This window comes from Ceratotherium simum, chromosome 1, assembly GCF_057802395.1.
Source record: "Ceratotherium simum simum isolate JZ-2026a chromosome 1, ASM5780239v1, whole genome shotgun sequence".
In the NCBI taxonomy this organism is placed as follows: Eukaryota; Metazoa; Chordata; class Mammalia; order Perissodactyla; family Rhinocerotidae; genus Ceratotherium; species Ceratotherium simum.
Genome location: NC_141900.1, coordinates 108,682,545 through 108,706,387, shown reverse-complemented (window position 1 = coordinate 108,706,387; position 23,843 = coordinate 108,682,545). Strand labels below are relative to the sequence as shown.

General features: G+C 44.1%; 1 long non-coding RNA gene across 1 annotated transcript in view; it reads left to right on the top strand.

Annotated features, from left to right (window-relative positions):
* LOC147918345 (uncharacterized) overlaps positions 1–8,685 on the top strand; it is a 30,692-nt gene extending 22,007 nt beyond the window's left edge. The window contains exon 3 of the long non-coding RNA XR_015552722.1: positions 6,544–8,685. This is a non-coding gene — a long non-coding RNA (uncharacterized LOC147918345). The remainder of the gene's footprint in view (positions 1–6,543) is intronic.
* Positions 8,686–23,843: the final 15,158 nt, after the last annotated feature.

Sequence of the window (23,843 nt, the reverse complement as noted above, 5' to 3'; positions counted from 1 at the left end):
GTATGGTAGGTGTGTTTAACTTTATAAGATGCTGTCAGGTGTATTCTAGAGTGCATTGTGGGAGAGTTCCAGTTGCTTCGCGTCCTCACCAGCAGATGATATTGTCAGTTTTCCCTCCTCCCCTCTGCCTTGAAGCCATCCTCATAATGCATGTGGTGCATCTTATCGTGGTTTAAGTTTCCCCAAATGGAGAATGATGTTGAGAATATTTTCAGGTGCTTATTTTTTTCTGTATATTCTCTTTGGTGAAGTGTTTTTTCAAGTCTTTTGCCCATTTTTAAAAAAAAAAATTGGGTTGTTTAAATTTATTGTATTTTCATTTCATTGTATTCAATACAGATTGAAGAGCATGGCTAAATTTCTTTTAAGAGAATCATAATCTAGAATAGTAAGAGTTCAGGGTACAAGTCCTTTGTTGGATAAATGATTTGCAAATATTTTCCCCCAGTCTATGGCACATCTTTTTGTTTTATTAACAATGCCTTTGCAGAGCAAACATTTCTAATTTTGATGAAGTCCAATTTATCAATTTTTCTTTTCATGGATTATGCTTTTAGTGTCCTATCTAAGAAATCTGTACCTAACTCCAGGTCTCAAAGATTGCCCCCATGATTTCTTCTAAAAGTTTTATAGATTAACATGTTACATTTAAATTTATGATGCATTTTGGGTTAATTTTTATATAAAGTGTGAGGTTTAGATTGCAGTTAATTTTTTTGCATATGGATGTCCAATTATGCCAGCAGCATTTGTTGAACACACTATCCATTTTCCTATAATTGCCTTTGCACCTTTGTCAAAGATCAAATGGCCATATCTGTGTGGGTCTATTTCTGAACTCTCTGTTCTGTTTCATTGGTGTATGTTTCTTCTGTTCCTTTGCCAATACCATACTGTCTTGATTCCTGTACCTTTATAATAATTCTTAAAATTGGTTGGTGGGAGTCCTCCAACTTTGCTCTTCTTTTTCACAGCTGTTTGGCTGTTTTAGATCCTTTGCCTTTCCATATTAATTTTGAAATCAGCTTGAATGTATATGCACAAGTCCTGCTGGGATTTTGGCTGAAATTGGATTAAATCTGTAGAATGGTTGGGGAGAGTCTTCCAATCCATGAACGTTGTATGCCTCTCTAATTAAATCTTCCTTCCTTTCTTTCATCAGAGTTTAATAGTTTTCAGAATATGTGTTGTATTTATACCTAAATATATCATTTTTGGAGCTGTCATAAATGGTGTTGTTTTTAATTTTTTTTCTAATTATTCATTGCTTATATATAGAAATATGATTTTTGTGGGTTGACCTTGTATTCTACAAACTTGCTAAACTCAGTTATTAGTTTTAGAAGCTTATTTTCTAGATTCTTTGGGAATTTCTACAATCATGACATCTGAGAATACAGTAAATTTTCCATATGCCTTTTATTTTTCTTTTTTGCCATATTGAACTGGCTAGGACCTCCAGTGTGATGTTGAATAGGAGTCATGAGTGATTCCCTTGTTTTAAGCAGAAAGCATTGAGCCTTTCACCATTAAATATAACGTTAGCTCTAGGTTTTTTTGTAGATGCCCCTTATCAGATTAAGGGATTTCCCTTTTATTCCCGTTTTGCTGAGTGTTTTATCATGAGTTGATGTTGAATTTTGTTAAGTGCTTCTCTTTACCAATCATCTGACCATGTGGTTTTTCTTCTTTTGTCTGTTTATATGATGGATTACATTGATTGAATTTTTGAATGTTGAACCAGCCTTGCATTCCTGGGATAAGCTCCATCTGATAATGAAATATTATTCTTTTTTGTGTATTTCTAGATTCAATCTGCTAGTGTTTTGTTGATAATTTTTGCATTGATGTTCATGAGGGATACTGGTGTGTGGTTTTCTTTTCTTATACTGGGTTTACCTGGTTTTGGTATCATGTAAGGTAGAGTAAGGTTCCTTCCTCTTATATTTTATATATAAATATATATGAAAGTTTAATAAAATCATGTTTGAACCCACCACCCCAATGTCTGGACTAGAAGATTACCACTGCCTTGCCTCTGCATCTGTTCCTTTCTTATTCCATCCCAGGGATTCTCCTATAGAGGTAACCACTGTTCTGAATTTGGTGTCTATCATTTCCTTGCTCTTGTTTATATAGTTTTATTCTATATGTTTCTAATCTTCAACAATATATTTACATTTTCCACTTATTTTTCAGCTTTGTACAAATGGTATCATACTGAATATCATCTTCTAGGACTTTTTTCATCTAATGTTATATTTTTAAGATTCATCCATGCTGTTGCCTATAGTTGTAGGTCACTTATTTTTTGCTGCTACTGAATTTTCTACTGCATGATGTTTATACCTTAATTTTTTTTATACATTCTCCAGTCAGTGGACATTCGGGTTTTTCCTAGCTCATTTTTATTAGACTTAGGGACTTACACATGTTTCCTGGTATAGAGAGGCAAGAATTTTTCTAGGGTATATACCTAATAATAAAATTGTTAGGTAAGGTATACAAATGTCCAACTTTAGAAAACAGTGTCAAGATGCTTTTCATAGTGGTTGTGACAAACATATATTCCCAAGAGTGGTATGTAAAGTTTTCACTAATCCACAGTGTCTCCAACATTTGACATTGTTAGGCTTCTTATGTCTAGTAAGTGTAACATGTAATCTCATTGTAGTCTTAATTTGAATTTTCCTGGTTACTAAGGTAGAACAACTTTTCATATGATAATTTTATGTTTGTGTTTCCTCTTCTGTGAAATCCCTGTTCATATCTTTTTTTCTATTTATCTAGTGTCATTTACCTTTTCCTAGTATATTCATGTGTAGTACCGTATGTATTCTGAGTACAAGTTCTTTGTCAGTTAGATGTGTTGCTAATATCCCAGTTTGTGGCTTATTTTTAATTTTTTTTATATTATCTTTTGATGAAGAGAAGTTCTTAGTGTTAATGTAGTCCAGTTTATTGAGCTTTCCCTTTATGGTTAGTGCCTTGTGTATTCTGTTTAAGAGATATTTCTCTTCTCTGAGATAATGAAAATATTCACCTAAAGTGTGTTTGATTTACCTGGAATAGAGTTTTATTTATGATGTAATGTAGGAATCCAGTCTGATTTGTTTTCAGTATAGATACTTAACTTTCCCAGGACCATTTAATACATAGCTATCCTTTCCTCAATGGTATACAAAGCTGTCTCTGTTTTGTATCAACTTTCCATACATGTTTGAGTCTGGATTTCTGTTCTTTCCCACTGGTTGATTGTCTATTGCTATGTCGCCATCTTACATACTCTAGATTTATAGTGTTTCTTGCTATCTGGTGGGGTACATCTCCCCCCTGTCAACTTTCTTAAGAGTATCTTGGCTATTATTGGCCCTTTACTGCTTCATATAAATTTTAAAATCAGTCTGTCATGTTCCATAAAAAGCCTCATTGGAACTGAGATTGTGGTTCCACTGCATCTACATCAGCTGTGGGAGAATTCACCATGATGTTGGGTCTTTCTATGCATAAACATAGGGTCTCTCTCCACTTGTTTTGTAGTTCTTCTTTAATGCCTTTCAATAAAACTTAATAAAACATCTCCATGCAGGTTTTACCCATCATATGTCAGACTAGTACCTCATTATCTATAGAGGCTTTTTTGCTGTTTGAATGGTATTAAATTTTTTTTCTTTTCTGTCACTGATCAAGAAATGATATTGATTGTTGTAGGTGGATCATATAGTAAACTATTTTGATAAACTGATTATTTGTAATAATTTGTCTGAATATTCTTCTGGGTTTTCTGGACAGTTATATCACTTATAAATAATGAAATTCCTTCTTTTCCAATTCTCTCTTTGTTTTTTTGGTGAGGAAGATTAGCCCTGAGCTAACGTCTGTTGCCAATCCTCCTCTTTTTGCTGAGAAAGATTGGCCCTGGGCTAACATCCGTGCTCATCTTCCTCTACTTTATATGTGGGATGCCTGCCACAGCATAGTTGGATAAGCGGTGCATAGGTCTGCACCCAGGATCCGAACCTGCAATCCCTGGGCCGCCAAAGTGGAGCGTGTGAACTTAACCACTGTGCCACTGGGCCGGCCCCGCTTCTTTTCCAATTCTCATGCCTTTAATTTCTTTTTCTTTTCTTATTGTGCAAGCTATACCTCCTGTCCAATGTTGATGAGAAGAGACAGTGCACATCACTGTTTAGTTTCTGATAGTAAAAGGAATGCTTCTCATGTTTCATCACTAAAGTGACATTGGATGCAGATTTTGGTAGATATTCCTTATCTGGCTAAAGATTTCCCTTCTATTCCTACTTTGTTAAGGCATTTGTGCTGTGTTCCTTGAAAGTTTGATGAAAGTCACTTCTAAAGCCATCTTAGTATGATATTTTCTTAGTGGGAAAAACTATTGATTCAATGTCATTAATAGTTATAGGGCCACTTAGGCTTCGCGTTATTTCTTGAGTCATTTTGATTAGTTATATTTTTCTAGGAATTTTTCAAGTTGTTCTAAATTTTCAAATTTGTAGGTATAGTTTTGTTATGTATAAAGAAAAATTTGTGTAATATTTTCTTTATAGTTCCTAAAGTGTCCATAGTGGTGTTGCTTTTTTCATTCCTGATTTATTGGTGGTTTGTTCCTTTTCTTTAAATTCTTGGTCAGTGTCAGAAACTTGTCAACTTCACTAATCACTTCAAAGAGCATACTTTTGGCGTTCGATCCTATTTATTGAGTGTTTGTTTTTATTTAATTAATTTCAGCTCTTTATTCTTTCTTCTACTTTTTTGGTTTATTTTACATTTTTTTCTTCCTTTTTGAGATGGATGCTTAGCTCATTTATTTTTGGCTTTCTTCTTTGCCAACATATTCATTTAAGACTACAGATTTTCCCTTAATTATGCTTTAGCTGAAATCTACAAATTTGATATGTAATATTTTCTTTAGGATTTCTTTGCTAATACTTTTACTTCTAATCGACTGAAACCTCTGTAAATGACAACCCCAGCCCTGCAAGGTGTTCCCACATACCTGGTGCTGCAGCTGAGTAGTGAAAAGGCCATTCTGCTGTTCGTTAGGCCAGCTGCTTCAGGGTAATGGAGAACGTGTAAGACCAGGGAATTTCACAGACAGGAGCTGATTGCCACACATTATTTGCTGTGAGATGAGTTCCCTAGTCAGAAGCCATGTTATGTGGAATGTCTGACAATGGAAAAAGTATTTCATAATTCCGTGGATGGTGATTTTGGCAAAAGCATTGTGGGCAGGGAAAGCAAACCTCTATCCAGAGTACCTGTTACTCCAGAGAGAAGACACTTCCACCTCTCCCATGATGGAAATGCAGTCTGCCTGCCGTCATGAGGCAGCTGGTCTCCCTGGGGTCTGGTACCACGTGGAGGACTGAGAGTTGGTCTCTGCTGTTGGTGGTTTGGGTACCCAGTGGTGGCCATAGCTGCATCAGCCTGAGTGAATGGAAGTCCACGTTGCTGACTCCACACATAACCTCCTTTCCTGTTGCCGTAGCCACTCTGTTCAAGGGTCCATTTGGCAAGGCCATGGGCGGCTGGGGAAGGAGGCTGTCTGACATTCACAAAGCCGATCTTCTAGTCCTTCTCTGATGAAGTTGCTCTTTGGTAAGCATTCCCATGTAACAGATATATTCATGCTCTGTCCTTTGGAGAGATCTATCCACATTTCCTCCCAAGACTTCCTTGTCATCAATTTTCCAATTGTATTCCTTCCAAATCTTTGACCATCTGGCCATATTGATACCCACTGCTCATGATGTCTGTGGCCATATTTCCCTCTGGGCAAAATGAACATCCAGATGCTTTGGTTGAAGTTCTGCGTGCTGGGAGAATTTCTCTTCACCCCTCTCTGTTAGAGCCATTCTGTATGGGGTTCTACTGCTCCATCTGCCCGTATTTGGGTGGCACCAGCACATTGTGCACAACCGTCTGTACACCAGGCCTGAGTTTTCATTCGGATGCTGTTCCTGAGGCCGTGGGTGTGGGTCGAGAGGCCGTCTGTACACCAGGCCTGAGTTTTCATTCGGATGCTGTTCCTGAGGCCGTGGATGTGGGTCGAGAGAGGATGCATTGCAGCAGCGTAGGAGCTGTGGGATCAAAGCCACTTGCTCATGCAACTTACTTGTGCTTTCAGAATCTACTTGGGTCTGAGCTAATAGTTCTTGCTTCAATTTGATGATGGAGAGCTGCTGTACAGGCCCAGTTTTATGATTCTGGGGGTCAGACAACATCCAGTTCGTGTGGAAGAAAAGGAAAGATGAGAAATGGGGAAAGGTAGAATTGACAAGTCTGAAGTTTTTCTTAATCAGATATTTGAGGATTCTGTTGATAAAACTAACAGATGCTCTGTTGATAAAACTAACAGCTGCTCTCTAAAGTAAGCGGTAAACCACATTTCTTGTCATTGAGTCCTATAGATCTTAACTCAAAAAATTTTAAACCTTATCTATTCCTTGCATTCCAGTATTCTCTCTGCCTTTACCAGGACTACTGCAATAGAATAAAAGGTCTCTCCGTTTCCGTCCCTAGATCATATATATGAAGTTTCGTCGGAGGATCTATCTAAAATGCAGGTTTGGCCATGACACCCCCTGGAATGGAAGACTTCAGTGGCTCCCAGTATGTTCATTCAGCAAACATCCATGCAGAGTGCCCGCTATGTACCAGGTGCTGTGCTGGGCAGCAGGGTGCAGTGATAAACAAGGTGACGGAGGTCCCTGCTCTTGTGGGGCTTATAATTTAGTGCAAGGTGGAGTGGGCGCCCCACCAAGAGATGAGTGAACAGATCTCAGTGCCCAGGGCCCATGCCAGACCTGTGAAGTGGCTCTTGTAAACTGGGAGGAGAATATCTGTAGAGTCGTGCTTCCTCACTCCACCTTGTTCAGCATCTGATCAGTGGCTTCGATGGAGAGTTAAAGAATCCCCACACGTCTGTGAGTGATACAGAGCTGGAAGAGAGAGCTTGTGCCGTGATCCGGGGTACTCAGGTTTAACCTTGGCTGCATGTCACACTCCCCTGGGGAGCTTAAAAGGCGCCCTGACTGAGCACATCAAAGTCTTGGGGGAGAGGAGCCCTGACACTGGCACCCCACCACTCCCTTCATGTTCTGTATACTCTCTGCCTTGGCTCAGGCCATCCTTTCTCCATCATGGTTCTCGGGTTTGGTCCCCGGACCGTCAGCATCAGCATCAGGTGGGAACCTGTTAGGAATGCAGATTCTTGGGCCCCACCCTAGACCCACTAATCAGAGGCTCTGGAAATGGGACCCAGACATCTGTCCTTTAACAAGCTCTCCGGTGATTCTGGCACAGCTAAAGCTCAAGAACCGCCGCCCCAGGATGCTCTGCTCCCCTGACAAGGCCTCATCTTTTGAGCCTTAGCTCAAGTACCGTCGCCTCCGACAAGACTGCTGGGCATCCTAACTCCCTGTTTGCCGTCTGTCCTAGCCCTGCAGATACTCAGTCATCACGATGATTTTAGGAGTCTGTGCCTGTGCTAGACTCTGGGTTTCCCAGGGGAGGGACTTTTCCCTTATTCAGCTTTATACTCCGAGGCCTAAAATAGCACTGAAGCATCGTGGGAGCTTCCACAAATGTGGCTGGACGGAATTCAACTATCTTCGTCGTCTTGGCCAGTGGAAGAGGGAACCCTGCATGCAGGTCCTGGATGCAGCGTTCAGAGATGCTCGGACCAGCAGCCAGTGCTGGCTCTGGGGCTCACCGCCTCTTGTTCCCACTTGCTGCTGGCCCCTCTATCCTGACTTGACAGTGTCCTGAATCTGAAAATGGAAGCAGGCTGTGTAGCCCACAGACGAGGAGCACACACTGGTGCCCTGGAGGCTCAGATACAATTCAGGACCTGCTCAGGTGCAGCACCTGACAGCCCCTTCTAATCCAGCGAAGATGTGAGGAGGAGTCTCCAGAGAGAGCTATGGATTTTTAGGACGTGGGACTCAGTAAAATATCTGCACTGTTTTCTTTAGTCTTCTGTAGGTCGTGTGCCTCAAATGGGGATTAGGTTATAATTTGGTTCTTTGTGTTCTAAGCATCAGAATACTGAAAATGGAATCTGATTTATTTTTTTCCTCTTAAACACTGATGTCTTGCTGTGTGCCATGGCTCACCCTTCAACAGTTTACCTGTATTATTTAGCCCTGTGCTTTGATGAAATGGATGAGAGTTTAGCAGTGTAAGCCTGTGCAGTGTTGGGAAGGATGCTAGACAGGAAAACATGTTTACTCAGCACTTACTACTCACAGGTGCTGTTGTAGGTAATTTTGCAGAAGTGTCTTATTTGATCCTCATTCTACTGTTATATAAGATAGGCGACATATTTGTTCTGTGTTGAAAAAACTGAGCATTAGAGGGTCTGAGATGCTTGTTCAGGCCTGAGAGGTGATACCTGGTAGTTGTAGAGTTAGTAAATATTTATCTGGAACTTGGTTATACTTCCTTTATGTTCAAGGCTTTTTCCATATACTTAGCCTGTGAGAGGTACATGAAGTAAAAGTTATCTTAAATTTTCAATTCTGGTTTATTATCACTGATAAGTCTTTCTGAAACAATTTTAATAAATTGTTTTCAATAAATTTTTAGGAATAATAAAGATGAGACATGTGTGGATTCAAGTCTAGCTTTGTCTTATATCTAGTGGGAAGAAATCCGGGAATTCTAAACACAACATTTATGCCAAGAAAAATTACTTAATGTTCTGTTTATTTAGGACTTAACTAAGAGCAGAAATTGCCAGATACACTCTGTTTTCTTTAACTAGAGGGGAAAAAAAAATCACTAACTAAAACCACGTTCTCAGAGTCTCACCACGACAAAGCAGTGTCATAAAAGTTGTGCCTGACCCCGGGCTCCCTGGTCCAGCGTTGGGTCTCAGACGATGGGCAGGACCCACTTGGGCATTGGAAACACTTTCTACCTCTCGTGTTTGCGTGCTTATGAGGGTGGTTAGAGGTTTGGTTAGGGGCCTCTTACCTGTGGATGGATATTATTTGATGGTCCTTGTGTGGACCAGCATTTTTCCTACCTTCCAACTTCCCTTAAATATAAGCTATTAAAGAGGAAAATCCCCCAATAAACAAATATTTGCTGAGTGCTTACTCACTGTCTTATCAAATTCATTAATATGAGGACTACAGTAGAATAAAACCTCCTCCCTGGAATTGTCGCTGGGAGCTAAGGCAGAGCTCCAAGATTGTGTGGCCCGTTGCCCTTATTTTAAAGAAGAGTAAATTGAGAAGTTGAGTAAATTATACAAGGTTATAGAATTATTTACTGTCAGAACTAAGTAGACTCATCTTCTGGTCTAATATCATTCCATAGCACCTTCAAAGGGCTTAGAGTTTAAATTAAGAAGACTTGATTAACATACACAAAGCAATTAGAAATAATTAAGTGTCTATAAAATCAACAGGAAGTCAGGGAGAAAAATCAACATAAGCCAGAGGAATCTTTATGAAAGAGTTTTGCCCAGGTGGGCCTGGATGAGTGGAGAGGGGTTAGCAAGGCAGAGAAGAGGGCCAGGAGTATCATGATCACAGGGCTAGAGGGAGACCATGATGTGCTCAGAGGGAAGGGATGACCACATGGCACAGAATAGCGAGCAGTAGACTGTGTGGTGGGGAGTTACAGTGGGGCCATATCTCAAGGGGCCCACGAGTCTGGCAGAGGGTTTGGACTTAAGGTCCTCACTTCCTATGCAAAGATGACATGGAAATTTATGAAGCCTTTGATTTTTCCCCAAGTTCATCTCTGTATTTCTCTGACAATTTGTATGTACTTCTTATGTGATACATCAGACTTTCCGCTTAGTTGTTTGTTTTTTAATATATTTGTCTTTCCAATAGGTTTGGGGCTTCTTGAGAGTGGAGATCATGTCTGTTATATCTTTGCATGTCGAGTCCCTGGCACAGACTAACTGCTCAAATGGTACTTTAATGAGTGAGTAGGTGTTAGCTGTTGGAGTTTGGGTGGAGAGGTAGCCGGTAAAATAGCGTGTGCAGCTCACTCGGTCAGGTTTCTATGGGATGGGTTGGGAGCTGGGGTGGAGGAGTCAAGGCAAGTAAAAGGAACAGCGAGGAGACCAGTTAAGAGGCAGATGCAATAATCCAGGCATGTCGTGCAGAGCGCCTGAACTGGAGAGGAAGGAAGTGATGCATTTCAGAGGCGCTAAGAAGGAATAATCTGCAGAACGTGGTGAACAGTAGTTTGTGCGGTAAGGGCGGTTGTGGTTATTGTTATTGCAGTTATTATTCCAGTGTCTTATTGTTCCATCACATCTACTGTTTCTCACGAGAAGAATGCTGCTGTCAGTCTAAGAGTCATTCCGTGTAGATTGTCTTTTCTCTCTGGTGGCCTTGAAAATCTTGCCTTTGTCTTTGGTGTTTTGCAGACTCACTATGGTATGTCCAGGTATAGATTCATTTTTATTTACTCTACTCAGGACTCAGTATGCATCTTGAATTGAGAAGTTATGCTTTTGAGCAATTCTTGGAAATTCTATATCATTATCTTTTGAAGTATTGCCTTTCTCTCTCTCTCATCACTCCTTTTGGAACTCTTCTGTTGGACATGCATTACATCTTGTTACTCTCCTACCCTCTCCTCCTGCTTCCCATCCTTTTATGCTGTGTTGTAGGCAATCTCTATAGCTCTATATTCCAGGGCAATAATTTCCTTTTTTTTTTTAACACATTGGGTTTTTTATTTTAATGATTATATTTTTCAGTTTTATAATTTTCATTTTGTTCTCAATTAAATGTGTTGTTTTTTATAATCCTTTTATTCCCTTTCTGGGAGATTTTAACCCCTGGCCCACTGTCACTCCTCTGTCTTCCTGCTATCTTAATTTGTGGTCATTATAACATTGACATGGATGGTTCTTCCCATCACCTGACTTCCTGTTCCTTGACCCCCTCTCTTTCATATTTCCTCATCTGCTCAACCTCCGCTGCCTGCTTCCATGGTCATACCCTGGACCCTGACATTCCCCAAATTACACCCTCTTCATCACTCGATGCCAAGCACCCACACTCCCACCACTACCCCAGCTCTGCTCACTTCTTCTAGTTCCCTCAACTCCGAGAAACTTTCATCTCTGTCTCAACCACAGACTATCTTGCCACGTTTTTAGTGTCCTCGCTGCCCCCCTTCATGTCCTCGCTTTCCTCCTTCCCCAGCTTAGATAGGGAGGTTTGTCTTTAATCCAGGATACATATTTAACAGTGATTACTCTTGAACGTACCCCGAACTTCTTTGTCCCTCTTTCTCTTTGTTATGGTCACCCAGGAAAAACTCGACACTGTTAAATCCAACTCTCAGTCCATTCTGTGTCTGCACCCAAGCAGCTGAATTGTGGCTGGATAAAAACTCACCACTGCATTGCCTAGATTCATCATTACTGACCTCAGCTGGATGCTTAGCACTACCCAGTAATCCAAACACACGTCCTTAGTCCATTTACTCTCCCAAATAATTATCGTTTATCCTCTTTCTTCACACCTCTAACATCACCTTGCCCATCCTTACTCTCAGCTGATGACCTTGCTTCCTATTTCACTGAGAAAATAGCTGCCACCAGGAGACATGTTCACCGGCTCACATTTGCCAATCTGCTTGCATTTGTAGGGGCAAATTCTGCCTTCACTCTTGTTTCTATGGGTCGACTGTTGACTACTTGTGCACTAGATTCCAGCCCTACCATGTGTGCAGGGACGTCCTGTACTTGTCCGTCTGTCTTCTGCATCATCAGTGTTCCCTCTACTGCATAACTCACATCAACATACAGACTTGCATAATATCTCCCATCCTAAAGAAATCCTCCCTGGCCCACATTCCGTCTCAGCTACCAATTCTGTTTTTCTGTTCCTCTTTACAGCACAAATTCTTGAAAGCATTATCTATACTTGCTGTTTTTATTTTTTCTCCTCTCATCGTCGTTTGAAAGCATTCTGATCAGGCATTTTATCTCCACTAATGAACCCAAACAGCTCTTATCAAGGTCACTAGTTCTCACTCCTCGTTTTCCCACCTGTGAGTAGCCTTGGGCGGTGTTGATCTTCCTCCTTGGACACTTTCCTGGCTTGGCTTCCAGGACGCCACTCTTTCGGCTCTGTCCTGCTTCCTGGACTGCTGTGTCTGCATTTGCTGTGCTGGTTCCTCCTCGTCTTTCCAGCCTCTGGATGTAGAGCACGCCTCGTCTCTGTTCTTGGACCTTCTCCCTTCTCTGCCTGCATTCACTCCGAGGTTCATTCACCTAGTGTATTAGCATGTAAAAGCTGGTGCCCCCCAAATTTAGATCTCCAGCGTGGCCTCTTCCTTGATTCGCAGAATCCGATCCAGTGCTTACGAGACGTCTGACACTTACGTTTAATAGACCTCTCCAGGTTAGCGTGTGGAAACTGAACTGGTTTCACCATCACTTCCTCCTCCTCTGGCTGCTTTCCCTGTGTCGTAAAATGGCAACCTCATTCTTCCAGGTGCTCTTACTAAAAACCTCGGATTCATCCTTGGCTCACCTCCTCGGTGGCTCAGTTTCAAAATATGTCTAGAATCCAGCCCCTTCTTACCTTCGCTTATGCTGCCCCTGTGGACCAAGCCACCATCATTTCTCTTGTACTGAGGACAACCTCCTATCTGGTCTTCCTGTCTCTCTACCCTTGCTCCATACTTTCTTTTCTGGAAACGCCAGCTGAGAGATCCTTTCAAATTGAAAATCAGACCATGTATTACTTTACTAAAAGCGATATACCACCTCACTTAGATTAGAAGCCAAAAGCTTACAGTAGTCTACGGGGCCTGATACTGTCTGCACATCTCCTTTCCCCCATGTCTTACACCATCTCCTCCCTCCTTCTCTTTGCTCCCTTTGCCAGCAAGACAGGCCTCCTCACTGTTTCTTGAACATGCTGGGCGTGTTCTCACCGTTGCACTCGAGTTGCCTTCCCTGTGCCGGACAGGTTCTTCCCAAACATATCTGCCTGGACCACTCGCTTCCTTCCTCAGGCCTGTTTGAATCACATCTTATCAGTGATGTGCTCTGCACATTCTATAAAAATAGCAACACTTCCCCCTTATTTTTTCCTTTGTTTTTTATCAATATTCGTTTACCATCTGATGTGCCATCACATCTTGTGTGTCTCTCTCCCGTTAGAATGTAAGTTCTGTGTTTAACATCTGGGATTGCTCCTCCAATCTGGACGAGCGCGAGCAGCCTGAGTTGAGAGGTGCATGTCTCTAGAATTTTTTTTGTGTATTTCCCCTGGGTTTTCTGTGGGTCTGACAAGCACAGGGACAATGTTTATTTTAATTTCTGGCCCTGAGGGTCCTCAGATCACATGGGCTGTGAAGTTTCAAATGCCGGCTCACATGAGGCACAAACCTTCCGAGGGAGACTTGTTTTACCTAGAGCCTGGCTGAGCCAGGTGAGCTTCCTTGGTTTTTTCCTGCTCTAATGGGCAGAGTTTTCTGAGCTCATTTTGTTCACTACTGTGCAACCCTTTGAAGGTTAAAAGAATTTTTTTCATATTTTACCCAGCATTTCCGGCAGGAGTATTTCTCAGGTTGTCTTTGTCAGTTGAACCCAAACTGCATTTGGAGTAGAGGACAGTTTGTTGACAACTCTGTAGGCACAGTATGGCGTTGTGCGACTGACTCAGGGCGTCCAGGGACTGACTCCCTTAGCAGCACTGGCGTGTTTGTTGAGAACAGAGGTCCCGCAGCCCCACCACACATCTGCAGAATCACGGTTTCTGGGAAGGAGCCCGAGATGCGCACTGTTACCCCACTTTCCAGAGGACTCCTTACGCCGTCTTCAAGAGCTGCGGCCCTCGGGCCCTCTGAGTGTGAGCACAGCAGGAAAGGCCCTTCACCCCGAGGCTCAGCACACACAAACGTGCGACGATGTGAGTACATGAATTCCACGCGACTGGATCCTCTGTTCTGTTCTCTTCCAGCTCCTTCCAGTTTTGTTTCGCTAAAAGCAAAGTGCCGGTGGAGGTCTATGAACTCGACTTTAACCACAGTTTGAAAATCATTACTTAAGAGAATGGGCTTTGGAATGAGGGAGAAATGGGTTAGGTGCTCAGACTTTGCTTCTGAATAAGGGTCTGACTTCAGTCAAATTTCTTAATCTGAATATCCGCTCCCTCATCTTTAAAATGAGATAATAATAGTACCTCCTCTACTGGGTTATTTGATGTGCAAATTAAATTAGCTAATCCATCTAAGTAGTTTAACATAAATGAATATCGATTTTTGCTTTATTATTACCTTGATCGTTCTGGACGTCATTAGGAAATATTAGAGTGGCAAGTTACCACGTATCCTTCCAATTACAATGGAGATGTTTAAGGATATTTAGTGACTTACTCTTTACGGCTTAGGGAAAGCAATTTTATTGCATCAGGATTTTTAAAAACTAGCATCAAAACTCAATAGCTTTTCCCCCATTTTATTCCAAACGAAAATAATTAAAGAAACAACTGAAATATCCCCAAACCAAGCCTACGCCATGCTTCTGGCTCGTTGGGAGTACAGAATCAAGCACCCAGCACCAGAATTGTGAAATGGGAAATGCTTCTGTTTCTGTGACACACTGTTGCTTTTCAAAATTTGCCGACAGATGAAGGTCCGTGAACTGGTGAGGTGGAGAGCTGGGGAGTGGCTGCTCTCTCCTCATCCCCAGGCGAAAACGTCTGCCTGGAGGCACCTGGTGTTGGCAGGCCAGAATAAGCTACATTTCGATAGAACATTATCATGTTACTGAGTATTCAGTTTTTAGACTTTCAAAAATGTGAACCTAAATTGTTCAAGACTGGTATCACTTTTATATTTTATCATAAAAAGCATACATTTAACAGTTATTTAACTTGCCAGTCATGGGCAAGAAGAGATTTTGCTTTAGGGAGCAGAGGGAAGGCCTGGATGGGGTTGATCTGATCTAAGTTGCAAATCAGATAATGCAATGTGGACACCTGTGGATGGATCACCAGGTCTCATTCAAGGGAGATATATGTATGTGTGTGTGTGTGTGTGTGTGTGTGTGTATTAGGTTCTCTAGAGAAACAGAACCAGTAGAATATATATATCCTAAATTCTATATATACGTATGATTTATTTTGAGGAAATGGCTCCCATGATCATGGAGGCCAGGAAGTCCCACGATCTGCTGTCTGCAAGCTGGAGACCCAGGAAAGCTGGTGATGTAATTCAGTCTGGGTCCTGAGGCCTGAGAGCCAGGGGAGCCAATGGTGTAAATCCCAGTCCGAGGGCAGGAGAAGACGAGTGAGATGTCCCCGCTCAGCCTTTTATTCTATTCAGGCCCCCAATGGAGTGGGTGACGCCCACCCACACTGGGGAAGGCAGTCCACTTTGCTGAGTCCACCCGTTCAAATGCTAACCTCATATGGAAACACCCTTGCAGACACACCCAGAAATAATGTTTAATCTGGGCACCCCGTGGCCATCAAGTTGATACGTAGAATTCACCGTCACAGTATGTGTGTGTTTGTATTTCAGTTTTCCCACCACTCCTCTAGATTGTTAGATGGGAAATGGGTCTTACATTATACAAAACAAAACAAAACAAAACAATGACAGACCCTCCTCTCCTCTAACCCATCGCAGACACTTCGCTATCTAGTCCTCAGTAGACGAATCTGCAGGTCAGAGTGGGACAACTGTAAACCTGGTGAGTTAGGACAGAGGGAAGGGTCCTAACCAGTTACCTCGTGTAAAAGCATCTCAGGCGCTGTGGCTGGGCTGTGGCGTGCCAGGAGGAACCTGGGCCACAGCAGTTTTGGGTTCCTTCGTGAGGGCTCAGCGTGTGTTTCTCACCCAGGAACCCAGGAGACGTCAGAGGGTTTGGCTCATGCCGGACACAGCTAACACTGTCCATTTACAGATGGGGAGGCCGAAGCTCACAAAGGCCAAGTGCAGCTGAGGTTCGGATCCAGATCTAGTTTTTCCACACACCCGCTGGTCTCAAATAATGAACCTCCGAATGCAGAGCCCGTGGCAAGTGGACGTGGATTCAACGGGCGTTTGTCCGACTTTGGAGGCCATGTTCCTTCTCCGCCGTGTTCTCAGGGGTGTTGTATGTGTGTTGTTATGATGAACGTCTTCCCGCGTGGCCTCCCTCCTGAGCTCTGAGCATCTTCCCTGGTGGGCACATTGCTCTCCAGGGTCTTTCAGGACCCCCTGCTTGTTCCCGTCGAGCCTTGTTGGGGCCCCGGGCCCCTTCTGCTAGCCTCTTACCCCCACACTGTCTCTGTTTATTCTAAGTTTCTGTTCCCTGTTTATTTTTTTTGTCTCCATCTTTTTTATTGAAGCTTCACTTAAATGTTTGGTGATCCTTGATTCTCCATTCATGTTTACGAGTGAGGCACCACAGGACTTACTGGAAACTCGGTGTGTATGGACCTATTTTACCATCTGAGGACCAGGGGTGGTTCTGGCACCCCAAGGCATCTCTGTTTCCAGGCCTTCTCTCTGTGGCTGGTTGGCTTCTCTAGGAAAGAGTTCTCTAGTTCCCTCTGCTGTGGGTGTGGGTTGGGGGTGGCAGCTGGCTGCGGGCATTCGGGAACCAGTGGGAGAAGGTCGCCACCCAGTGTGTAGATATTTGCTTTCCCTGTTTTAAAATATGGCCCCGCTGTCGTCCGTGTCTCTGGTTCACGTTCCCTGGAGAACAAACCTCTAGGGACCAGGGATGTTGGAGAGGGACGGCCAATATACAGACCCAGAGGTGGCAGAGCACCTGTCCTGTTCAAGGGGAACAGGGAGACCAGGAGGCTGGGAGGCGTGATGCCAAAAGTGACAGTGTTTCATGAGGTCAGACGGCCATCGGGTATATTTTGGGGGCTTTGTAGGCCATCACACGGATATTGGCTTTTGTGTCGAGTGAGGTGGGAGCCCCTGGAGGGTTTTGAGCAGAGGAGTGGCGTGATCTGGCTGAGGTTGTAAAAAGGATCAGTGTGGCTTCTCTGTTGAAAATGGACGGTGGGCAGACCAGGGGCATTTGGGGGGCGCGGTGCTTGGGCCTGGCGGCAGCAGCGCAGGCCGTGAGAAGAGCCTCAGAGGGCCGGCCCCGTGGCTTAGCAGTTAAGTGCGCGCGCTCCGCTGCTGGCGACCCGGGTTCGGATCCCAGGCACGCACCGACGCACAGCTTCTCCGGCCACGCTGAGGCCGCGTCCCACATACAGCAACTAGAAGGCTGTGCAACTATGACATGCAACTGTCTACTGGGGCTTTGGGGGAAAAAAAAGAATTAAAATTAAAAAAAAAAAAAAAGAAGAGCCTCAGAATCGGCTCAGGCGTGCTGTGAAGGTGGAGCTGATAGGACTGGCCGATATTGTGGGAATGGGGTGAGGGGAAAAGAGGAGGCAAGAATGACAGCTGATTTTTCATCGAAGCAGCTGGAAAGGTGCTCCAGGACGTGAGCATGGGACCAAGGGGTCCTGGAGGGTGGTGGGTGCTGCTGAGGAGGGCGGGGGCTGTGAGCATGTGGTCAGGACAGCATTCGGAGATGCTGCTGGCTGCGCTTCAGGGCACAGGCACAGGGGTAGGGACTCAGGAATCGGTGAGGGTGCAGTCAGAGATGGATGTGCAGCCCCACGGGGCCCAGGGTCTGGGGGCTAGGGACCACCCGAGAGCTGTGGGTTTTGGGGGTGGCTGAGATAAGCCAGGGTAAAGTGCAGTGACCTCAGTCCTGATGTTCTCGAGGTGGGCAGTGGTGGAGGGCTGTGTGTCCTAGAGGTAGGGATGGCTGGACGTCGTTCAGGGCCACGCAGAGCCGACCCTGTCCCTGTCCCGTCCACCTCCTCTGTGCCGTGCTGCCCATGTTTCTCCAGACCCGCTTGTGCATATGTTGGTACTTCACCTCCGTATCCCTCTCAAGTCAGACCCGAGACCAACTCCACCTTGCGTTCTGCTATGAAACACTGAAACACGACACGTACCGTCCACATTATACCTCGTGGGTAGCTGACTCGTGTCAGTGGCGCTCATCCTAGAGCTCTGAGTGAGTTGTCTGTGCGTGCCCGTGCACTTCGTCGGTAGAACGGGTCCAGTTCTCATAGGTGGTGTGGAACTCTCCCTCCTCATTCTCATCTCCATCGCCTTGGCTGAGCACTTACAGGTGATCGGTAAATTCACAGCCTGGCGCTGGTGCAGTAATCTCTATTCTAAGACAGCACGAAGTTATTACCTGTTTCTTACCTGTAGGATAATATGATTCTAACCTGCACCATGAAATCTTTCTTTCATATTCTGTCATCCATTCGTCTTTTCGAGGTTGTCTTATAGACTAACCTAACACTCCTATGGCGTTGTTATAAGAAGCCCTCCTACACTTTCCCAGCCTGAAGTTTTGACATCGTGACCTCCACAGTTGCCCCTTAGAGGCTCCCAGTCCTACTGTATTTCTCTGATTGTCACCTCTCTTCGTCAGTTTTTCTCCGTGGTGGCACAGCAGGAAGAGGCAGTAGGTGGCGTTTCGGCTCAGGGCGCCACAATGCGCTGTGCGGTTTTGCTAAGTTACTCCCCACTTTGGGCTTCGTTTGTGAGGTAGAGTGTTGGAGCAGATTAGGAGTTTCAAGCTACGGTTCTCCAAATCCCGGGCGTTTAGTGGAGGGGTCTCTGTGGCCACGTTGGGAGCTTAGAGGCCGAGTGAGCAGCCGAATGAAGGCACGGGCCACCTGCGTTCCTCACCCAGAGAGGGTCTGCGGGCTGTTGGGTGTAGGGCAAACTGGGGCTTCCACATCAGGTTTTGTTTGAAGAAAGCGTTCAGCTGCTAAAAATAATTGGACGTTCACTACATAAGTGTGAAGGTTCATTCTTCTAAAGTTTGGATATGAAGTCAAAAATCTCTCTTAAAAGCTCATGGGTGTAGCTTATTTTTGAATTTTGGGTACGTTAAGAATGTTAGAACCAACAACTCAATAGCAAAAATACAAATAACCTGATTTAAAAATGAGCAGAGGATCTGAATAGCCATTTCTCCAAAGAAGACATGCAAATGGTCAACAGGTACACGAAAAGATGCTCAACATCACTTATCATCGGGGAAATGCAAATCAAAATCAAAATGAGATATCACCTCACACCTGTTAGGATGACTATTATTAAAAAAACAAAAGATAACAAACGTTGGCCAGGACGTGGAGAAAAGGGAACCCTATGCACTGTTGGTGGCAATGTAAATTGGTGCAGACGCTGTGGAAAACAGTATGGAGTTTCCTCAGAAAACTAAACATAGAACTACCGTATGATCCAGCAATCCCACTTCTGGGTGTTGATCCAAAGAAATAGAAATCAGGATCTCAAAGAAATACCTGAACTCTCATGTTCATTGTACCTTTATTCACGGTAGCCCAGATGTGGAAACAACCTAAATGTCCATCGACAGATGACTGGATAAAGAAGATGTGGGATATACATACAATGGAATATTATTCAGCCTTAAAAAGAAGGAAATCCTGCCGTTTGCAACAACATGGATGGACCCGGAGGGCATCATGCTAAGTGAAATAAGCCACATGCAGAAAGACAAATACTGCATGATTCCACTTATATGTCGAATCTAAAACAGTCAAACTCATAGAAACAGAGTGGAATGGTGGCTGTCAGGGGCTTGAGGGGTGGGTTGCTTATGGTCAAAGGGTATAAAGTTTCCATTGTGCAAGATAAATAAGTTTTAGAGATCTACTATATTGCATAGTGCCTATAACTAACAAAACTGTATTGTATAATTAAAATTTTCTAAAAAGACAGATCTTATGCTAAGTGTTCTTACCACACACACACACACACACTCACACACACAAATAATAAAGGGCGGGGAGGACACTTGGGGAAGAGATGGATATGTCTATGGCCTTAATGGTGGGGGTGGTTTCACAGGTGTGTACTTATCTCCAAACTCATCGAGTTGTATACATTAAATAGGTACAGCTTTTTACATGTTAATCATTCCCCAATAAAGTGATTTAAAAAAAGAATATTAGAACCAGAAAGGAAGGCCTCATGCAAAGAGAATATGATTTACTGGCAGCAGTAACGAGGGCCTTCCCAAATCTAAGAGGACGTTCACAGTTCCTCCCATCTAGGATTCTCTCCCTGTTGTTTTAGCTCTTATTGGTAGACTTCAGTTATCCTGCTTATTTCAAATTTATGATCTGTTTTGTTTCGTATTTTACGTATAAAACAGAATTTTTTAGTTAGGTGAGTCAGCTAAAAAGAACCCTCACTGAATTTCCTGATAATCTCTGAACAAGATCTATTGGAATTAGATGTGAAACTATTTTGAAAACTGCTTTTCTTAGCCAAAAGGACAATGGGATCCGACTATTGTTAGTGGGCATATCAGCCCAAGAAAAACCTTCCTGAAACTCTGTAGTTTACCAGTGTGGGCAAAATTGTGCTACAGAAATTCTCATGGCAATGAATGCATTGTCGATTCAGTACTCATTGCTATAACATCTAAGTCCTATCCCATTCATTTGACACTTAGCATTTCAGTTCAGGATAGTGATAAAGTGTCTGTGTGTGTGTGTGTGTGTGTGAGAGAGAGAGAAAGAAAGAGAGGGGAGGGGCAAAGAGGTGGGTTGATTTGTGAAAGAGAAAGTAAACTTCATTGATGTAGATAGATGCAAATAATTTCTCTTCTTTAGTCAATGGCTCCCAGTTAATACTGGATGAAAACAATGACAGTTACATTGTTGTTTAGATGTTGACTACTCATTATGTTTAAGTTCAGTATAAACACACACACACACACACACACACACACACACACACATTTGCCTTTGAACACATTTCATTGAGCATGCACTTTAGAAGTGCCATCGATGGGCAAGTCCTTGAAAGGTGCTTGTGTTAGGTCCTTTGAACCTTCCTACTGGTTTAAAGGCACAATTGGCCAAATAGAGCACAGAGGTTATGAGCCTTATAAAATGGCAGTGGTGGGCTGGGAGCTGTATTATTGTTTAATTTTAGGCTGAGATCTAGCTATAGATGCTTTCTGTGAGAGGTCCCATCTTTTCCTTAAATATGATTTTGACTGGATTCACTCTGTGAAGTCTCTACTCCGTCATGGACATCTTTCCTGGAACACCTTTGTAAGTCTGGCTTTGGCTTTTTTTGGGGGAACTTGTAACACAAACTGTAAGTTATACTTGGATTCTAAGGTTAGTTAAGAAAGCTCATTTAACTAATATTGCAGCAAAAATACTGAACATTGCAAGATGCAGGATAAGACGATAAACTATGACCACACCAGTGATGACACAACTGAATGAGCAACGTGTTCTTCTTTTCTGTGAACCTGAATCCTGTGCTTCGGGAACAGCAGCCTTGGACGTGGTGGACGCCTGCCCTGGGGCCTCGTCTCTGGGCCCCCTCCCCTGCTCTGCTCCCTGCCTGGCTGGCGCTCCTTGGCAGCACTCGGGAACTCGTTCTCTCTGCCCACCTGGTGAATGCTGGCACTGCTCAGGGTTGGCCCGGTCCTCTGCCTCCCCTCTGTCACATCCCCTGTGTGATCCCATCAACTCCTGTGCTGCCACTGCTGTCTGCCCAGATTCATATCCAGGTTCCACCTGCCTGCTGGTCTCCAGACCCACACGCTGTCTACACAGCATCTCCCTGTGCATGGCTCACAGTCTCCTAACGCTGAACTCACGGCCCTCTCCTATGTGGGGTTCTCTCCGGGTGCCCCTGCTTTAGTTTCAGCAGCCCATCCACTCAGTTGCTCTTGCCAGACCCTGGGCATCGTCCTTGACCCCTCTGCCTGTGTACACCAGACGCAGTGGCTCCACAGACCCTGCAGTTCCTGTCTCCGCTCGTGTCCAGCCCCGCCCTCTTTCCCTCCACTGCCGGCATCCCAGGTCAGATCTCCATGGCGTCTGGTCGGAGCCTCTGCACCTACCTTCTGATGTGCATCCTAGAGTAATCCTTTCCTCTGAATATCTTCAGAATTCACTGTATATGACCATTCACTTAGGATTTATTGCACTTTGAAAAAAAACGTTAGTTTCGGAAGTCAGGTGATTGTTACCAAAATACCTCGAGTTGATCCTCACAGCCTTCTGCTTGCTTAATTCCATCCCAAGGAGAAGAAAATGGATTCCTCGGGTGAGTTAATGGTATCAGTAATAAGCAATGATGTGTATTATTCTGCGTTTTGCATAGAGCAGTGCTCCAGGGGCAGGTGGGGTGGGAAGGAGCTCTTTTTGGGAAGTCTTCCTCCCCAATCCCACAGACCCCGAGGGCGGATTTGGTCTCAGTCTCGTTCTTCACCCTTGGAGGCGGCAGGGTTGGGTGGGGTGGAGGGCGCTGTTGGGATGATATTTCATTGCAAATAACGGAGCTCTGATTACAGGAACTAAAACACAGGAAATCTGGCAGACAGAGGCTGGTGTGGCAGCTCCACAAAAGAATCTGACCCTCAGGATCCTCCTGTCTTTCTGTTTTGCTGGAGTGACGTCCATTCCCACAGTCGACCTCGTCCGAAGCTGCAGCTGTCCTGACAAAACCGGCAGAGGCAGGGAAGGAGGAAGGAAACGGGAGCCCTCTGCAGCCGCCTTTGGCCCGTCAGAGCCCTTCTCCTCACACACGTTGGCCGGAACTTGGTCACGTGGCCACACCATGTTCAGGGAGGGTGGACAGCATAGTCTGTCATGCCTGGGAGCGAGCGCCCAGCGCACACCAGGCTCTGTCCCCGAGGAGGAGGGGATGACGGTTTGGGCAGGCCACCGGCCTTCCTGGCCATGGTGGGTGTCACCGCATGGCCTTTTTTGTGTCACACGGGTCAGATCAGGCTGCGGCTCCACGACTGAGGTGGAGGTGGGGAGGGTGGAGACAGAGACTAGAGAGGCAGCCGCGAATTTTCCTGGTTTAAAGTCATTTATTCCAAAGTAGCTTAGAAAAAAAGGCATCTGCGTGTCCAGCCCGATTTATGGGATTGTACACTGGGGTCGGGGCTGCCGGCCAACGACCCGGTGCGGTGCCTCTTGGCCTGATTCGCTCGTACCTCTCCCTCCAGGACTCACGGCGCCTGAGGGTGGTGTGAGGGGCAAGACTCAGTGACCCCGGGTCCCCTGCCCAAAGGTCAGCACAGAGCCCCCGTGGTCCCTTTATTTCCAACAAGGATGGAAAACATGCTCTTGCGGTATGACCAGGTAGTTCAGAGCCCAGCGTCTGCTGTTGAGTTATCAGAGTCACTAGTTAGTCCTGCTGTTTGCAAGTAATTTTGCTCAGTAATTGGGTGGATAGAAAATTGACAACCTTGGAAAGGGGAATTAACTTTTTAACAGACAAGGCTGCTTCTTGTGTTTATTGGCCATTTGGTATCTTCTTTGGAGAAATTTCTCTTCAAGTCCTTTGCCCATTTTTGAATTGGGTTCTTTTGTTGTTGTTGAGTTGTAGGAGTTCTTTCTGTATTCTGGATATCAATCCCTTATGAGGTATACGATTTGCAGATATTTCCTCCCTTTCCGTGGGTGCCTTTTAACTGTGGATAGCCTCCTTTGATGCACAGAAGTAACACGCGTTACCTTGAAGATTTAAACGAATAGGAGCCTTTCTTAGACATAAATGCTTTTGTAAAGTAGAATTTCCTCGCTGGCTTGCTTCATGATGCTGTAAAAAATGGAGAACATACCTATAAATCCCCTAATCCACCAATTAGCAATAATGGTGTATAATACTGGGAAAATATTATTCCTGGTGTGCAGTGAAAAACACCAACAAAAACGATTACTTCCATCTCTTGATGAAGAAGTATAGTGTTGCACAGATTCTTTTTACATTTCCTGGCTTAATGT